Source organism: Leptidea sinapis, chromosome 34 (genome assembly GCF_905404315.1).
Source record: "Leptidea sinapis chromosome 34, ilLepSina1.1, whole genome shotgun sequence".
NCBI lineage: Eukaryota > Metazoa > Arthropoda > Insecta > Lepidoptera > Pieridae > Leptidea > Leptidea sinapis.
Genome location: NC_066298.1, coordinates 11,550,001 through 11,569,071, shown reverse-complemented (window position 1 = coordinate 11,569,071; position 19,071 = coordinate 11,550,001). Strand labels below are relative to the sequence as shown.

The window sequence follows — 19,071 nt, the reverse complement described above, 5'->3', positions numbered from 1 at the left end:
ATGTTGGCCTGTTGTTTGTTTGCACACACACACACACACACACACAACTCTGCTTCTCGGCGACGATGCGTCCTCGGACGAATCACCTGGCGTAGGGCTGAGTCTCAACAGATCGCAGCACGACGCTGCTCTACCGAGCACAACACCCCGCCAGGAACGTAAGTCGTCTACAGACTATTCCGAGCCCCGACATCGAACTGAGGTAAATTCGAAACTTCGACGCCGTGGTGCACGTGTTAATACCGCTCGCACCGTTCGTCGCGTTCCAAATGGGCTTCGACGTCGCGTCTTACGAATAAAACGCGACTAGTAAAGTCACATTGTTTAGAGCCTCCCGACACTCGGGGCTCCACAGTGAGTATATCCTTGCCGGATTCGGCTAGGCTGGCTTCGGCCTTAGAGGCGTTCAGGCATAATCCCGCGGATGGTAGCTTCGCACCACCGGCCGCTCGGCCGAGTGCATGAACCAAATGTCCGAAACTGCGGTTCCTCTCGTACTGAGCAGTATTACTATCGCAACGACACGCCATCAGGAGGGTAAAACTAACCTGTCTCACGACGGTCTAAACCCAGCTCACGTTCCTTTTTGATGGGTGAACAATCCAACGCTTGGCGAATTTTGCTTCGCAATGATAGGAAGAGCCGACATCGAAGGATCAAAAAGCAACGTCGCTATGAACGCTTGGCCGCCACAAGCCAGTTATCCCTGTGGTAACTTTTCTGGCACCTCTTGCTAAAAACTCTTTATACTAAAGGATCGATAGGCCGTGCTTTCGCAGTCCCTATGCGTACTGAACATCTGGATCAAGCCAGCTTTTGCCCTTTTGCTCCACGCGAGGTTTCTGTCCTCGCTGAGCTGGCCTTAGGACACCTGCGTTATTCTTTGACAGATGTACCGCCCCAGTCAAACTCCCCGCCTGGCAGTGTCCTCGAACCGGATCACGCGGGAGTTGTACGGCGACGAGCGTTGCCGCCACGTCGCCACTCTGCACGCTTGGAACGAAACACCGTACGCCCGCCGATATTATCGACCGCGCACCGCTTCCGCCCAACCGAGTAAGTAATGAAACAATGAAAGTAGTGGTTTTTCAGCGACGACCGCGAACGATCTCCCACTTATGCTACACCTCTCATGTCTCCTTACAATGCCAGACTAGAGTCAAGCTCAACAGGGTCTTCTTTCCCCGCTGATTCTCCCAAGCCCGTTCCCTTGGCTGTGGTTTCGCTAGATAGTAGATAGGGACATAACCCACCTCCTTCCCATGGTCTTACCGACCTTTCGGTCATCAAGACCTAGGTACCGACCGAAACAGCGGGAGATGTACCGGATTTGAGGTCCGGCACATTTTCTTGACTCCCTACAAGTTCTCTTTTTTTAATATGCGTCCCTAGATGGCCCTCTCCCCCTTTCTGGGGGCGGCCGACCACAGATACGGCTTCTTCGTCGCCGGGCTCTCCTTCTTCCTAATCTCCTCTTCTTCTCTTGATCTTCCTTTCTCTGTCTTCGTCACCGTCTTGGTTTACCCCTCCATCACTCTCCTGACACGGTACCAACTTGCGGCATATCTCATCAGCCTGGAGAAATTCTCCTCAGAGGATACCAAGTCTCCGTAATAAACTGGTCCTGGTCTTGTCCTCGTTAGATGGTCCAGCATTTCGCCTCTTGCTTCCTCGTACAAGCTACAATCCCACAGCACGTGGTCGCGGTTCTCGTCCGTCGCGCCACATGGACATGTGCCGTCCCCTTTTAGCCCCAGGTCCCTAAGCTTGCTGTTGAACTGCCCATGCCCCGTCAACAGCTGCGACGTGTAATGGTCGGGATGCACCCACGACGCCAGGAGTCTTTCCCCGACACATGGGAAGAAGCGTCTGAGTTCGCCACCTCTCTCCTCGCGTTCCCAGCGCTCCTGCCACATGTTCACCACTTCGGAGTGGATGTCCTTCTTTAATGACGCGAGCTCCTTTTTAACCCTATCGCCCCTGGTCGCCTCGATCTTGCCCGCACGATAAACTTCCAAGTCTGCCGGAAGTACCCCTGCTAAAACTGGCAGTGCGGCCGTGCTCGTGGAGCGGTACGCCTTGGTGAGCAGCACCAACGACGTTCGTTGAGTCCTGAGCAACCGACTCGACACCACATGCAAGAATGCCCTGTGATACCAGGTGCTTGCCGCGTAAGTCAAGGTTGCTACGAATGTCCCTCTATACAAGAGCTTAAGTGCCTTGTATCGTATGCCCCAAGAGGTTGAAGATACCCTAGCCATTTTGCCGAAACACTTCGCGGCTCGCTCCCCGATATCCAAGGCGTGCTCTGCAAATGATCCCTTACCATCAATTGTGATGCCCAGTATTTTTACATTATCGACCGCTGTGACAGATTGCCCGTTCATTCTGATGACCGGAGGTCGCCTGAGAGTTCCCTTTAAAGTTATAGACTTTGTTTTCCTGGGAGAAAAACTCAGCCGGTTTCTGACCCCCCAGTCTGTGATTTTCTCAAGCGCCACCCGGGCATTGGCCTCGATATCCGCTCTGGAGTTCGCCTCTATAAGGAGCGTCACGTCATCCGCATACGCTACCATTCCCACCCCTGTTGGCATGCTCGTTTCCAAAAGGTCGTTCAACAACACGTTCCATAAAGTCGGGCCGAGCACTGAGCCCTGTGGACACCCCATAGTAGAGGTTTTCCACACTGCATCGGCTCCAACGAACATACCTACTCGTCGGTTGACGAAGTAGGAGCTCAGACAACGGTAGATGTTGGGTGGGCAGCCTCCCTGCTTGTACTTAAGCAGTACCATTGGCCACCACGCGTTGTCGAAAGCCCCAGATATATCCAACGTGATCGCGTGTACGTACTTGTGTGTGCTGGTGTTCACTGTTAATTGAATAGCGTTCAGTGCCGTTATCGTGGACCTCCCTTTCATAAACCCATGTTGACGGGTTGACATGCGACTGTACAGACCCGGAGTACATTCGCATATCAACTGCTCAAGCACCTTACCCAGTACTGGCAAGAGGGTGATGGGTCTATACGCCTTTGGGTCAGTCGCCTTCCCATCACCCTTTGGCAGTACTATCAACCGGCCTTCCTTCCATACATCGGGAAACACGCCCTCTTCTATACACTTACCGTACATTACAGTCATCTCGCTCGCGGCCACCTTCCACGCTGCTTTTACTATCCGAGCGGTGATCCCATCTGTACCCGGCGCCTTGTTCGGTAGGCTCCGGATAATTTGGCCGATCTGTTCCCTGGTGGGAGGGCCCACCGTTCGACCACTGGGCACGCAAGCTGCCGCCAGGCGCACCTGTACATGATAGTCGGAATCAGCCGCCCTGTCGTCGTCCGGACACATCACTGCCAGTATCCCTCCCATAGCGCTGCGGATGTCAACAGCGTAGCCTTGCGCAAGCTTCAACCCATTGATGACGTTCGCGGGCGGGCGCACCCTGCCGGTGGCGGCCCGGTACGCCATGCCCCACGGATCGTCATTCCCACTGTCGGCTAATTTCGAGAAGTGGTTGGTCTCCGCTTCCCGCATAGACTTCCTATATATCGTACGTGCTCGATGGAAGCGTCCTTTGCAGATTTCTTCTGCCAGTCCGCCCGCACGCCGAGACTGCTGCCATTCCCGACGCAACCGGTTGTGCTCCCTACGAAGGTGATCAAGTTTTCTTGACCACCATTCATGACCCCGCACCCGATTTTTCCCCTTGTCTACACCTAAACACTCCCCAGCTGTACGATCGAGCGTCGAGACGAACTGCTTGCACAGTTCTTGTGCTGGCTTGCGGTAGTCCAGCCTACCTACACGCCACGAGAGTGTTGTACAAAACCGATCCCAGTCCACACTTCGATCCCGGTACCTCGTTGGCTCTCTCCCTGGCTCTAGCTCTCCCTGGTGCCGTGCGGCTGATGGGTCGTCCTTTGCGATGGAGAACGTTATGAGCTGGTGGTCGCTTGTGCTCTCTTCTTCCCTGACTTTCCAGTGTGTTAATGGGACCCCTCTGGTCGTTAATGTGACGTCGATGTTGGAGGAACCGTTAATCGTCTTAAAAGTATCCGGTTCCCCCGCCTTATTGTGCACGAGGAGCCCCCTCGAGAGTATAAAGCTCTCCATCGCTGTCCTCCTCCTGGAAGTCTCTGCGCCTCTTCCCTCGAACTGCTCACGGCGACTGTGCCAGAGCGGCGAGTGGGTATTGGTATCGGCCCCGATGACAACTTGTTTTCCCCGGAGGACTTCCAGTACGCGGTCCAAGTGGTGAATGTGGATGTCGATGTTCTCGCTATACTGGAAGTACGCCGATACCACGTGGATGTCGCCGCCGCCCCCCCGGAAGTGTGCTACTAGACAGTGCGATGTTGAAAGTTCCGGCAGGATCAATCCCGCTATCCTGGTGCTGTTTAGGTAGATACCTGCCTTCCCTTCGTCCGTGCACTGCAGCAGCCCCTGCAGCTGGGACCTCCCATATTGTTCTTGAACAAGAACGATATCGAGACCCAGCCTGTGGGCGATTTCCGGAAGTTCCGCCGTCGCCGTTGCCGCTCCCTGGAGATTTATCTGCCCGACGTTCACATATCTGTGGTTAGCAGCCATAGTTGGTTCGTTCGGCTGCCCTCTTCTGCGCCGCTATTCTGGCCGGACAAGTAAGCGCTGCGGTCCTGTGGTCGTCACCTAACTTCCCTGCTTTGACACAGGTGGCGCACCTCTCCTTCTTCGACTTGCACTCCTTATGGCCATGCCCGACGTCACCGCACTTACTGCAAGTCTCCTTCTCTGCTTTGCAGTGCTTCATGGAGTGCCCATACCACTGGCATTTTGCACAGCAGGTGATGTCCAGGAAGTCCCTCACTAAATATCGTTCCCAGTCAATGTAGACTCTCTCCCTGGACATTAAACGATCCCTCCACTTAGCACTGCATGCCAGCACTACGGTGGTGCAGGAGCCCCCCTTTGTCTTCTTGTAGAAGGCCACCTTGGGAAAGCCTTCCTTGGGGTCCACATCGTTGAAATTCTGGGTGCGGAGCGCGCCCAGCAAGTCTTCTCCGTCCTTCACATGGCCGCTCACGTTCAAAATTGCAACAAGCGGCGTCTTCTGGCCCGTCTCCTGCACCTTCAAGTTCGCCGGCATGGCCTTTCTGATTTTCTCTATATCCTCTCTATTCCTTGTCTGGAGGACAACTCCTGCATTCCCCACTTTACGCAGACGTGCCACCTGCAGACCCATGGTATGTGGGTTAATTGCCTCTTTTAGAACGGCCTTGGTCTCCTCGGCTGTTTTAATGGAGCTGTCCTCCGATGGGTACACCGCTATTGAGGTACCCATACTCACTGGTTTTGGCCGTGTTGCTGTCCTCCCCGTTCGCAGCATGGTCGCGTACGTCTCCTTTTCCATTACGACCGGGGCCCCCGCTTCTCCGCGGAAGGCCTTGGACTGCTCCGACGCTTTTAACAATCTGCCCGCGAGAGTGGCGACCACCGCCGTGAGGCGCTGAACCTGGGTTCCAATTAGCCCCAGGTCCGACTTGTTAAGCTTATTTGTTGGGCCCGTTGCCGCCGACATTATGTTGCTCCCGGCCGTATTTGCCAGCTCAATAAGCTCCTCGATGTCTTGCTCCCTCATTGATTTTGGTTCCGCCTCCTTCTCCTTTTCTCCTCTCGGTAATTCTCTCCTGGAGCTGCTAGCTACCGGCTCCAACCGGCGTCGGATTGCCTCCTGCAGCTCCTCAGGTGACTGTAGCGGGCGCTTCTCCGCACCCTGGCTCACCTCAGCCACGCTGCTGAATCCTCCTGGAGGTGTCCTAGCCAAGGATTTCCTTGGCGTGAAGAGCGCTAACGCCTCAAGCTCCTCCAGCTCCTTCCGCTTCTCCTCAACCGCCTCCCGAAGGAGGCGCTCGGAATCGTCCATACTTGCACGTCAAACAAATACGCACGCACAATAAAATACACGCAATACAAGAAAAAATAAAAGGCAAAAATAATCCTATAGCTACACTGAGTCCTGTCTCTTCCCTAACACTAACTAACTAAAGGCTAAATAACTACCTAATACCTAACACTAAATAGTTCTTATAAGCTATCTAAATAATATGAAGTCAATAAAGTATAATAAAAACACAAAAGAATATCAAATAAACAAAGTCATTAGCTAATTACTGCAAAAAATAGTTCAACAAAAGAAATAAAGTAAACAAAGTAATTAGCTAATTAGTGTCATAAATCACTGATAAAAATACGCACCTGTGGCTCCACCCACACTGCTTACAGTGGCGGACGTCGCGCACAAGCTCCACCCACACAACGCGATTGGTCGAGAACACAACGAATCACAGAAACTTGGGCGGCGACTAACGCAGAGAGCACAAAACACGTCCGCTCGCTACGAGAGCCGACGACGAAGTAGATAGGGACAGCGGGAATCTCGTTAATCCATTCATGCGCGTCACTAATTAGATGACGAGGCATTTGGCTATCTCAAGAGAGTCATAGTTGCTATCGCCGGGCGGGGGGTCTGGGGGGCTGGCAAGCCCCCCAGCGCACCCGGCCCGACGTCGGATGGCGGTACTTACTGTCTGCCTTTCTAACTGCTAGAATCCCAACGCACACCGCCTACTAGGTAGGTTACAGCGCAACAGCTTTCGCTCCAGTCCCGGTATAGTGCGTTGGTCAGACGTAGAGGGTCACAGACAACCAATTACGACTCTTCAATTTCGCCTGTTAACCCAGGCGGCAAGCACCCCCAGTCGCGGTACTCCACAGACGTTTCGCCCATACGAACCGGAGGCGGAGATCGGGACCCAGCCTTACGAGACCTTAAGAGAGTCATAGTTACTCCCGCCGTTTACCCGCGCTTGCTTGAATTTCTTCACGTTGACATTCAGAGCACTGGGCAGAAATCACATTGCGTCAACACCCGCGAGGGCCATCGCAATGCTTTGTTTTAATTAGACAGTCGGATTCCCCTTGTCCGTGCCAGTTCTGAGCTGACCGTTGAACGGCGGTCGTACAGTACCGCGCCGATCGCGCACGAGACGAAACCGACGCGGACTTACGGCTAGGAAGATCCGCGAAAGGCCGGAACGCGGGTCCGGATTCAGCACGACGCGCGAGACCACCTTGCGATGGAGACACGCGCGAGCATCGACCAGGCCCGGCACCGGCCGCATCCGCTTCCCGTCCAAACCCGACACGCCCCGGTCCTCAGAGCCAATCCTTATTCCGAAGTTACGGATCCAATTTGCCGACTTCCCTTACCTACATTATTCTATCGACTAGAGGCTCTTCACCTTGGAGACCTGCTGCGGATATGGGTACGAGCCGGCGCGACATCTCCACGTACATCCCTCACCTGAATTTTCAAGGTCCGCAGAGAGTATCCGGACACCGCCGCAAATGCGGTGCTCTTCGCGTTCCGAACCATATCTCCCTTCTATAGGATTCCATGGAACTCGAACGCTCAGGCAGAAAAGAAAACTCTTCCCGGACCACTCGGCGGCGTCTTCAGGCCACTTTGGGTTACCCCGTCGAACACTCGCTTGAGAAACGAGAGAACGATTATTGAAACGGTTCCGCTGCCGGGTTCCGGAATAGGAACCGGATTCCCTTTCGCTCAAAGGGCGTTATTTATCATATACACAAAATATATATAAACACGCCGCATCGACATAAGATCTCTCCTTGAGCTTAGGATCGACTGACTCGCGAGCAACTACTGTTCTCGCGAAACCCTTCTCCACGTCAGTCCTCCAGGGCCTCGCTGGAGTATTTGCTACTACCACCAAGATCTGCACCGACGGAGGCTCCAGGCGGGCTCACGCCCAGACCCTTCTGCGCACTCCGCCGCGCACGTCCTACTCGTTACGGCATAATACGCGTGCGCTTTGACACGCACGCGCCGATTGCCGGTAACGGTAGTGTATAGGCAAAACGCTTCAGCGCCATCCATTTTCAGGGCTGGTCGCTTCGGCAGGTGAGTCGTTGCACACTCCTTAGCGGATTCCGACTTCCATGGCCACCGTCCTGCTGTCATGAGCGACCAACGCCTTTCATGGTGTCCCATGAGCGTTTTTTAGGCGCCTTAACACTACGTTTGGTTCATCCCACAGCGCCAGTTCTGCTTACCAAAATTGGCCCACTTGGCACCGTCATCAGATCTCCGGCTTCATCGTTCGAGTAAGCCGGAGTTCTCACCCATTTAAAGTTTGAGAATAGGTTGAGGTCGTTTCGGCCCCAATGCCTCTAATCATTCGCTTTACCGGATGAGACTGTTACGAGTCGACGCCAGCTATCCTGAGGGAAACTTCGGACGGAACCAGCTACTAGATGGTTCGATTAGTCTTTCGCCCCTATACCCAGTTCCGACGATCGATTTGCACGTCAGAATCGCTACGGTCCTCCATCAGGGTTTCCCCTGACTTCGGCCTGACCAGGCATAGTTCACCATCTTTCGGGTCCCAGCATCTGTGCTCAGAGCGCGCCCGCATTCGCTGATTGGAAACGAGACGCCTCGGGAGTGCGAGAGATCGATTTTTGACGACCGACGCTCCATCCTCCCTGAGCGCGCGACAAGCGCGCGCCTTCACTTTCGTTGCGCCTTTCAGTTTTGTCTGTTTGAATTCATAACTCAATGACTCGCACACATGCTAGACTCCTTGGTCCGTGTTTCAAGACGGGTCCTGCGAGTGCCCGAAACAGTAACATCGCCGACTGATACGCGCACAGTCCGAGACTACACGGCTGCGACGACAGCGGCGTCGCGTCAGCATCCGCACAAGGGCAGGATGTCGACGACGACTCTCGCTCGCGTCGGGCCGGACGCGTCCCCGGATGGAGACGCGTGCGCGTTTCATGACAAGTACCGTCCGCCGCCGGCCGGCGATCGTCACGGTCGGACGGCTGTGCGCGTGAACGCGCAGCCGCCCGGCTCCCGGACAACGCTTAGGCCGAACAGACGAACGGGTCGCGATGCATAATGTGTACTAAGAGAGAAGTGCACGCCGTCCGGGTGCGTCAACGGCGGCGACCGGTGAACGCGAGCACGAGTCTCGCGCACATCGCGGCACGCCGCCGTACGCCCCGGAGTGACGATGAATCTCTCCGTTCGTTCATTCGAGTTTCGCAGGTTTACCCCTGAACGGTTTCACGTACTCTTGAACTCTCTCTTCAAAGTTCTTTTCAACTTTCCCTCACGGTACTTGTTCGCTATCGGTCTCGCGGTTATATTTAGCCTTAGATGGAGTTTACCACCCACTTAGGGCTGCACTCTCAAGCAACCCGACTCTGAGGAGAGTCCCTCTCGCGGACTCGCTCCGTCGCTACGGGCCTGGCACCCTCTATGGGAAAACGGCCCCGTTCAAGACGAACTTGGACGGGAGCGGCGACCGCGAGAAAGCGGAACCTCCCTAACACCACATGTCCCGCGACCGTGACGACCGCGGGATTCGGCGCTGGGCTTATCCCTGTTCGCTCGCCGCTACTGAGGGAATCCTGGTTAGTTTCTTTTCCTCCGCTTACTAATATGCTTAAATTCGGCGGGTGATCCTCCCTGATCTGAGGCCAACGATAAAAAGTATGAGGCAGACACGATATCCGTCAGCGCAGCGACACCGTCGTGCGCGCGCCGCCAATAAGTCTCAACGACGTATCGTCGACCCGCGCACGTACCGCGATCGAAGCGCCCTTCGGACGTCGAGTCCGCCTACTCGTTTGCACGCTCACGTCGGGCCGAAATAACACGTGCAGCGCACGGGACGCGAACCGAAGGCGCAGCCACGCACGCCGTTCACATAGAGAGCTCTGCATAGATTAATTAAAATTAATCACGAGATATCCGCGTGTGACAGCGAACGAGCGCGCCCCGGTACCGCGCCCGTCTCCGTGACCCACGTCGGGCGTGAGGCGGAGACGGCGTTGCACGCGAACAGCACCACGCGTTGCGGCTTATTTTACATTTTCGAACGGATCGAGCGGGCCCCGGAAAACCGGCGGGGTTTACCCGAGCCCGGCCCGAAGACCGTCACTCGTTTTACACGTTTTTTAGGCGCGCAAACAGTGTTGTCAGCATACAGCGACGGCGTCGTCGTATTCTTTTATGCAGCCGGCCCTCAGACAGGAGTGGTCCTGGATATTTCTCCACGGACCGCAATGTGCGTTCGAAATGTCGATGTTCAAATGTGTCCTGCAGTTCACACTATGACGCGCAGTTAACTGCGTTCTTCATCGACCCGCGAGCCAAGTGATCCACCGTTCAGGGTAATAGTTTTTATATTTAGAAAATACGTGAACGATCTCTGTGTGTAACAAAATATTATGTGACGCACGCATTGCGCGTACGTCGTGATCTCGACTCGCTTCGCACTCGACATGAGCGCGTCGCGAGACGCACGCGCGTCGCGTACATGCGAACCGCGCCCGCCGAAGCGTCGTGCCGGAGACGTCGTGCCGGACACCCCCCACATGCGGCGGGAGATGTCAGCGCGCGCGCGGCAAACGCGACAACGGAGCACAGAGAGCACATCGCGAGCGCGAAAATAATCAGTGATTGACACGTGATTGAAGTTATCATCGTCAACAGTCGGCTGTGAGCGAAGCGTGTCGGCGACAACGCTCGCGCACGCGACCGTTACACGTTAATGATCCTTCCGCAGGTTCCCCTACGGAAACCTTGTTATGACTTTTACTTCCTCTAAATGATCAAGTTTGGTCAACTTCCCAGCAACGCCGACGGCCGCGAAGCCACCGCGTGTCGGTCCGAAGACCTCACTAAATCATTCAATCGGTAGTAGCGACGGGCGGTGTGTACAAAGGGCAGGGACGTAATCAACGCGAGCTTATGACTCGCGCTTACTAGGAATTCCTCGTTTATGGGGGATAATTGCAAACCCCAATCCCCAGCACGAAGGAGTTTCAACGGGTTGCCCGGGCCTCTAGGCCAGGGAGAACATGTTGATTCCTTCAGTGTAGCGCGCGTGCGGCCCAGGACATCTAAGGGCATCACAGACCTGTTATTGCTCAATCTCGTGCGGCTCGAAGCCGCCGGTCCCTCTAAGAAGAATTTTAATACGCCGCCAGTGAGTTGCGCGACCCTGAAGCCGCGCACACCTAAATGACGACGCCTATTTAGCAGGCTAGAGTCTCGTTCGTTACCGGAATTAACCAGACAAATCGCTCCACCAACTAAGAACGGCCATGCACCACCACCCACCGAATCAAGAAAGAGCTGTTAATCTGTCAATCCTTCCGGTGTCCGGGCCTGGTGAGATTTCCCGTGTTGAGTCAAATTAAGCCGCAGGCTCCACTCCTGGTGGTGCCCTTCCGTCAATTCCTTTAAGTTTCAGCTTTGCAACCATACTCCCCCCGGAGTCCAAAATCTTTGGTTTCCCGGAAGCTGCCCGCCGAGCCATTGTAGTAACGTCGGCGGATCGCTAGATGACATATTTACGGTTAGAACTAGGGCGGTATCTAATCGCCTTCGAACCTCTAACTTTCGTTCTTGATTGATGAAAACACCTTTGGCAAATGCTTTCGCTGATGTTCGTCTTGCGACGATCCAAGAATTTCACCTCTAACGTCGCAATACGAATGCCCCCAGTTATCCCTATTAATCATTACCTCGGAGTTCTGAAAACCAACAAAATAGAACCGAGATCATATTCTATTATTCCATGCACGAAATATTCAAGCGGCATTTTGAGCCCGCTTTGAGCACTCTAATTTGTTCAAAGTAAAATTGTCGGCCCATCTCGACACTCACTGAAGAGCACCGCGATAGGATTTTGATATTGAACCGGCGTTTTACCGCCGGCTCACCGACGATATGCTCCGCAGACGTGTCAGTATCACCGCGGATGCGATGCACCGACAGCGCGGCGCACAAATGCAACTACGAGCTTTTTAACCGCAACAATTTTAGTATACGCTATTGGAGCTGGAATTACCGCGGCTGCTGGCACCAGACTTGCCCTCCAATTGTTCCTCGTTAAAATATTTAAAGTGTACTCATTCCGATTACGAGGCCTCGTAAGAGTCCCGTATCGTTATTTTTCGTCACTACCTCCCCGTGCCGGGAGTGGGTAATTTGCGCGCCTGCTGCCTTCCTTGGATGTGGTAGCCGTTTCTCAGGCTCCCTCTCCGGAATCGAACCCTGATTCCCCGTTACCCGTGACAACCATGGTAGTCGCAGAAACTACCATCGAAAGTTGATAAGGCAGACATTTGAAAGATGCGTCGCCGGTACTGGACCATGCGATCGGCAAAAGTTATCCAGATTCATCAAAATTAACGACTTCGGACGCGAGGCCCTCCGTCGATTGGTTTTGATCTAATAAAAGCACTCATCCCATCACTGGTCAGAGCTCTGATTGCATGTATTAGCTCTAGAATTACCACAGTTATCCAAGTAACTGAGTAAGATCTAAGGAACCAAAACTGATATATTGAGCCATTCGCGGTATCGCCTTAATACGGCTTGCACTGAGACATGCATGGCTTAATCTTTGAGACAAGCATATAACTACTGGCAGGATCAACCAGGGAGCTGCTGCAAACAACGATTGTTGTCGCGCTCAGCGCGTCATGCGTCGCGATCTCCCCTTAGGGCGTCGCGACTATGACATCTTGAACATATCGTGAGATATCCGTTCGCGCACTGTACACTATATATCTCAAAGGCATACGGTGCGCGTTGAACGAATCATAAATCGGCGATGGGCCGATTGTATGTTATGAAAGTTCAGTAACGAGAGTCCCTTCGGGTAATAATAAAAATGATGACACGCAATAGAAGCGGTATCAACGTATTAATATCGGTACACGTCGTGATCACAAATCGGATCGACGCCCGGTGCTTGAGAGGAGCGTGAACGTCTCGCACGCGTGAAATGCGCGACGCGTTCCGGCTTGCGGGCCCTCACGTTAAAAATCTTAACAGAGGGAAACCGTCGAAGCCCAGTCGGCGTCTTGGTGCGCGCAAAAAATTTACACGATCGCTTTCAACGTGACGAGGATCGCCGCAGCGTATGATACTATAGAGAGAGTGAAGAGAGGAATTATGAGAAACGAAATCACAAAAAACCTTTCAAATCACCAAATCAAATATCATCCGCATAGGGAAACTCGAAAACGCTCGATCGACACAGCGCGGTGAGTCTGTCTCATTTTTTATATTGTAAAAAAAGAACATATAAAACAACGCGCGACACAAACACAGACACAGACACACCAGCTCTGCCCCGAGAGTACCAACAACCGTATTGTTATTATATCATCGTCGTTATCATCGCGCGCATTCACAAACTTACTCAAATATAAATATATATTAAATAAAATATGAATGACGATGACGACGACGAGAATAATAAAACAACACCACCGTGATGTGCGTTTTTGTATTTTTGTCGCGTGCGTTTTTCACTCTTTTTACAAGAAAAAACTTGAGCGGCGTTGAATTCGGCGTCGCGAACCGTTCGCTACGGACTCGACTCTCGACGCCGACTGCCGTATGTGTGGTGCACGCGAACGATATGAACGTGTAAACTCTCTGATATGTGAATAAAGTGATTTTGATTTGATTTTACTATTTATTAATAACATAATATTGAATATGCATTGCGGCTTCGAAGAAAAAATCGCTTTTTTTTTTTTTTTTTTTTTTTTTTTTTTTTTTTTTTTTTTTTTTTTTTTAACTTTATTAATAACGAGTACGATAATGTTCAGTAATAAACGCGCGACACGTACATTTCATTTTCCCTCCGAAACTAAATAAAAAACCTCCAAAAAAAATATATTTCAAATCAAATCAAAATTCTTATCATACATCAATCTTACTCACCCAAACTAAACATGCGTCTAAACGCAGCACGAGACGAGCCAGCTACTTGATACTACCTAAGACAAGAACAAATTACGGCAAGCGTATGTTTATTTACGAGGGCGCACAACTTTTTAATAGTCTACCTTCATCTCTCAAAAAGATTAGGTCACTAAAAACATTTAAACGTGACCTATCAGACTATATTGTTTCAAAGTTTTTATAAAACACATGTCTGAAATTGTTTGTTATGTGACAGTGCCCTGTAAAAGTGTGTAATCTTAAATTTTGTGAAGAAGAATAAGTACTATAATGTGTAACATGTATGTACTGAACATCTAAAGAACGGCGGATAAATTATTACATCATATTTTTATGTTCTCATGTAAGTGACAATATTATGTTTTTAATGAGAAATAAATATCTTTAAACGTAATTCTTTCTTACTTACTTACTTACTTACCTATTTACTTACTTACTTAGTTGCTTACTTACTTACTTACGTACTTACTTACTTACTTAATCACATTCGTTTTTCGCGATTTTCAGCAAAACGGTAGGTAAGTTTTATCATAAAAGTATCTCGGACAAAAATTGTAGATCGTAAAATTATCTGTAGCACGTATTCTACTCCTACGACTTCTCGATGACTACCCCTGGCTGAGCTAGGGGTGCTATGATATTTGTTTGAAGCGAAGTAAGAATGAAAGATTGAGTCAAAGATGAAAGGTTGAATTTACTACTAATTAAAAGAAATACTTTACAAAATGTAGAATGAAATGAGCGTCTATACAAAGCAAAAATAAAGCAAGCGGAAAGCTGTGAGCGCGAGGTAAATAAATGTGCAGAATGCGTGGCGCGGGCGATCGCCTCTGGTATTTATGCGACGCGCGGGGCGCGGGCGCGGGAGGCCTAGCTGTGGCGGCGGGCGCAGGGCCCGCGGTGTGCGGCGGGAGCGCGGGCGCGGGGACGCGCACGCGATGCAGCCGGTTCGCAGCTCGCACCACCCGTGACGTAGGCTGTCGTCATAGATCGTACGATGTGGTGTGATGTCGTGTGGTCCAAGAACATAAGCGGCGGTGCGGAAGTAAGTAGCGGATTTGGCCGCTACAAGTACTCCCCCACTGAGACCGTGACTACGGGTGATAGTAGTCGGGAAACTTGACTCTTCGTCCACTTCTTGTAGTTCTGATGTGTTCTTCTTCCGTAGTTTCCTTTTGTGTAGGTACAGTCTGTGTTTGTGTGTCTTTTCCTGATAAGTTGTCATCTGCGATATATGCTGGTTTGAGACGGTCGATCGTTACTGTTGACGTCTTACCCTGGACTTCTATGTCAAATGACTTGGAGCCCCGACGTAGTACCTTGTAGGGTCCGGTGTACGGGGCTTGTAGCGGCCGTTTTACAGGACCCTGGCGCAGGAACACGTGAGTGGAGTGCTGTAGGTCTTTGGGCACGTAGAATGTACGTTGTCCGTGCCATGACGTAGATGTTGGTGACAGCTTAGTGATGTGCTGTTTCAGTCTGCTGGCGAAGTCGGTAACGTCGATGTGGTCGTCCCGTATGGGCTGAAGGAACTGTCCAGGTAAGCGGAGTGGCTCGCCGTAGACTAATTCCGCGGTAGACGCCTGCAGGTCATCTTTGCACGCGCTGCGTATGCCCAGCAGCACGAGAGGTAATGCCTCCGTCCATTGAGCACTGGTGTGGCAGGTTATAGCGGCCTTGAGCTGACGGTGTAGCCTCTCTACGAGGCCATTTGCTGCGGGATGATAAGCTGTTGTGGTGCGGTGGTCGGCGCCTACCAGCGCGGCGACCCTCTTGAACAGCTGGCTGTCAAACTGGCGGCCGCGGTCGGTTATGATGCTCTCGGGGCAACCGAACCGCGCAATCCACCCAGTTACGAAGGCGGCAGCGCAGGATTCTGCAGTGATGTCCTGCAAGGGCATGGCCTCCGGCCATCGAGTGAAGCGGTCGATCATGGTGAGGCAGTACCTGTGACCAACAGAAGAAGGTAAGGGACCTATTATGTCCATATGGACCTGACGGAAGCGAGCTGAAGGCATTGTGAACTTTGCTAATGGAGCTGATGTGTGGCGAGATATTTTACTGCGCTGACATTGTTGACACTCTTTGGCCCATTGTCGACAGTCCTTCTTAATACCCGGCCAAACGAAGCGTTGTGCTACCAATTGCGCTGTGGCTTTTGCTCCGGGATGACTTAGACTATGTAACGTGTTGAATACCTGACGTCGGAAAGCTGAAGTAACAAAAGGTCTGGTGTATTGAGTAGAAGTGTCGCAGAATACCTGAATATCAGAGTTCTCTAGCATGACCTTTTCTAATTTTAGGCCTGACCCACTTACGAGTAAGTTTTGAAGTTCAGCATCAGAATCCTGGGCACGGGCGAGGGACTGGTAATCTAGGGGCGTTGTCATCTCTTCAACCCGAGACATGCTGTCAGCTACTGTGTTGTCCCTCCCAGGGATATACCTGATATCAGTGCTGAATTGACTGATGAAGTCCAAGTACCGGAACTGACGAGGTGAGCAGCTGTCACGTTGAGTGCTGAATGCAAACGTAATGGGCTTGTGGTCAGTGTAGATGGTGAATGTCCTCGCTTCAACCATGTATCTGAAATAACGAATCGCTTCATAAATCGCCAATAATTCCCTGTCGTAAGGGCTGTACTTTTTTTGGGAAGGGCTGAGTTTTCTGGAGAAAAAAGCGAGGGGTTGCCAGGTGTTTCCCTTACTTTGCTGCAGTACGGCTCCAATAGCGTGGTCCGAAGCGTCAGTCTGTATCGCCAGCTCTGCTGTGGTATCTGGATGTGCTAGGAGTGTGGCATGGGAAAGACTAGACTTACATCTTTTAAATGCTTCTAGCAGCTCTAGAGTCATGTTGACTGGGTGTGATCCTTTGGTTTTCGGTCCAGCTAGTAAGGCATTAAGCGGTGCTTGTATTGCTGCTGCTCCAGGAATGAATCTTCGGTAGAAGTTGATGACTCCTAGGAATCGCCTCAACTCCTTTACCGTCTTGGGTGGCGGGTAGTCTTGAACTGCCTGGGCCTTCTCCTCCAAAGGTTTAACGCCTGCTGCGGACACTGTGAAGCCAAGAAAAGTTACTTCATCCTTACCAAATACACATTTCGCTGTGTTTATCAGTATGCCGTAATCTGTCAAACGTTGAAATAGCTGGCGAAGGTGTTGCTGGTGCTGTAATGGAGATTCAGAGAAGATTAGGATGTCATCAATGTACCCAAAACAGAAGTCTAGGTCTCTAAGTGCTTCATCCATAAAACGTTGGAAAGATTGTGCAGCATTACGAAGTCCGAATGTCATGTAAGGGAATTCAAATAATCCGAAAGGCGTGGTAATGGCAGTCTTAGGAATATCGTCAGCATGGACTGGGATCTGATTATATGCTTTAACGAGGTCCACCGTAGAAAAGACTTTTTTGCCTGCCAGCTGGTGCGCAAAGTCCTGGATGTGCCGCACAGGGTATCGGTCTGGAATAGTGCGAGCGTTCAATGCTCTGTAATCCCCACAAGGTCTCCAGCCGTCGTTTTTCTTACGTGCTAGGTGCAGTGCTGAGGACCAGGGGCTCTCTGATCTCCGAGCTGTACCATTTTGTACCATCTCTTCCAACTCCTTTTTGGCAATGGTGAGTCTCTCCGGATCTAACCGACGAGGGCGGCAAAATACTGGTGGGCCAGGCGTCGTCCTAATATGGTGAACCGTGTTGTGTTTTGGTTCACTTGGCTTACCAGCTGGGCGTGTAATGTTCGGAAACTCTCGTACAATGTCGTTATACAACGAGTCCCCTGGCGATGTTGTACGTACTGATGAGATGTCCTCCTTGTGGTGCTGGCGTGGTACGGCGACGGACAGTGACGTTACCCCATCGACCAGGCGGTGATTGCGGCAGTCGACGAGCAGGTTATAAAAGCTAAGGAAGTCGACGCCAATGATTGGTTTGGAGACGTCTGCCACCACGAAGCGCCAACTGAATACGCGGCGCAACCCTAGGTTGAGTTGTAAGTGAACGTACCCAAATGTTGATATCACCGTACCGTTTGCTGCAAAGAGCTCGTACTGCGTCTTCGTGCGATGTTCTTGAATGCGAGAACGTGGATAAACGCATAAGTCAGACCCTGTGTCGATAAGGTATTGTACTTTTGTGTTAAGGTCGGTGATAAAAAGGCGGCCTGATGATGTAGGGCAGACGTGTTCGGCCACTAGTGGCTGCCCTTGGCATTTCCCGAACGAAATGTGCAGGGCTTGACACACTTCTTTGCGTTCGAGCCAAATTGGAAATGATACCAGCATTGTGTATCGTCTTCTGGTTGCTGTCGGTATCGGGAATTAGAGCGGGATCGTGACGTGCGGTATTCGTTCCTAAAGTCAGTGGAGCGGGATCGAGACTGCCGTTGCTGGCTCTGCATTAGTGACTCCACCTGCCGTGTCAGTTCTGTTACTTTGTTACACATAATTTCAAAAGCAGTACCTGGCTGTTCAGTTGCTGATCTGGCTACCTGAGCGACTGCGGGCGGTGCTATGTCATGAACGTGGTCCGCCAGATCTGCCACGGTTTCGAGGGCGCTGTCCTTCTGTAATGCGACAATTGTTTGTAAATTATTTGGCAATCGACTCGACCAAATAGTTCGTATAAGCTCTTCTGGTATTGTCTTCCCTGCTAAGCTTTGTAAATGACGCAAAAATTGAGATGGCTTTCTATCACCAAGGTCTTCATGCATCAACAACTGTTTAATTTTACGTTCTCTAGACGTTGTGAGGCGCTTGATAAGTTCCGACTTTAATTTCTCGTATTTGTCTGTAGCCGGCGGGGAAATAATGATATCTTTGACTTCTGCTGCGTACTGATGGTCTAATTGGCTAATGACATAATAAAACTTGGTGGAGTCACTTGTAACATTAGACAAAATGAACTGACCTTCAATTTGGGCAAACCATACAGCCGGTTCCTCGGGCCAAAAGGGTGGTATCCGTACGCCCACTCGAAATACGTCACTGTTATTTCCGCCGTCACTTGTACTTGGACCACCGCCTAATCCCTTTTGTTGTTGTTCTGCGCCAGTCATCGTGTCACTTGTCGGATGGGTCACCACTGTAGCACGTATTCTACTCCTACGACTTCTCGATGACTACCCCTGGCTGAGCTAGGGGTGCTATGATATTTGTTTGAAGCGAAGTAAGAATGAAAGATTGAGTCAAAGATGAAAGGTTGAATTTACTACTAATTAAAAGAAAT

General features: G+C 51.5%; 2 non-coding genes and 1 pseudogene across 2 annotated transcripts; all 3 read right to left on the bottom strand.

Annotated features, from left to right (window-relative positions):
* Nucleotides 1-77: 77 nt before the first annotated feature.
* Nucleotides 78-9,557, bottom strand: LOC126975166 (large subunit ribosomal RNA; annotated as a pseudogene).
* A 539-nt stretch (nucleotides 9,558-10,096) lies between these two features.
* On the bottom strand, nucleotides 10,097-10,253 carry LOC126975148 (5.8S ribosomal RNA). Its single transcript, XR_007731654.1, has one exon. It is a non-coding gene; the product is annotated as a 5.8S ribosomal RNA (ribosomal RNA).
* A 375-nt stretch (nucleotides 10,254-10,628) lies between these two features.
* Nucleotides 10,629-12,533, bottom strand: LOC126975158 (small subunit ribosomal RNA). The gene has a single exon (XR_007731663.1). It is a non-coding gene; the product is annotated as a small subunit ribosomal RNA (ribosomal RNA).
* Between the last annotated feature and the right edge of the window lie 6,538 nt (nucleotides 12,534-19,071).